Raw genomic sequence first — 560 nt, 5'->3', positions numbered from 1 at the left:
ATAAAAAAAAGGACGTCTAGAACCAGCAAAAGCACAGCTGCGCTGGGGCACGGGCTGCTGTGGGAAGGAGCTGGGCCTAATCCTGCACCTCCAGGACCTTACCCTGCAACAGTCTCCAGCTCTCCCTTCGCCCTACAGGGTTTGGGTGCAGGCGGGCAGGATTGCACCCAGCCGTGGGTGCTTGCACCTACCAAGCTTGATAGCACCCGGTTAAACTTCAACCCGTCCCGTCCCTGGACTCTGGGACGGCTCCGGCTTTGCCCCCGGGATGCTCGGTTAATATTTCAGCCCCGCTGGGACTGCAAACGCCCCGTTTGCTGGGTGCCAAGGGCGAAGGTCCCTCTGGGACCAACACGCCTTTGCACGGCTCAAACCGCAGCGTCAACCCCCGCCCCGGGGACCCAAAGCCACCCCGGCCTGAGGGTGACACGAAGCGACCAGCTCTGCTTGTCCCCTGGCCCCAAAACCCCTGGAAACGTGCTGTTTTCCTCTGCTTTTCGTCGGCTTCTCCCGCAAAGGCTGCGACGCACCCATGGGTGCTGGCCGCAAGGGGTCCGCTG

This window comes from Fulmarus glacialis, unplaced genomic scaffold (assembly GCF_000690835.1).
Source record: "Fulmarus glacialis isolate BGI_N327 unplaced genomic scaffold, ASM69083v1 scaffold2872, whole genome shotgun sequence".
NCBI classification, from domain to species: Eukaryota; Metazoa; Chordata; class Aves; order Procellariiformes; family Procellariidae; genus Fulmarus; species Fulmarus glacialis.
The sequence above is the reverse complement of the archived record's forward strand: the minus strand, read 5'-3'. Positions refer to the sequence as shown.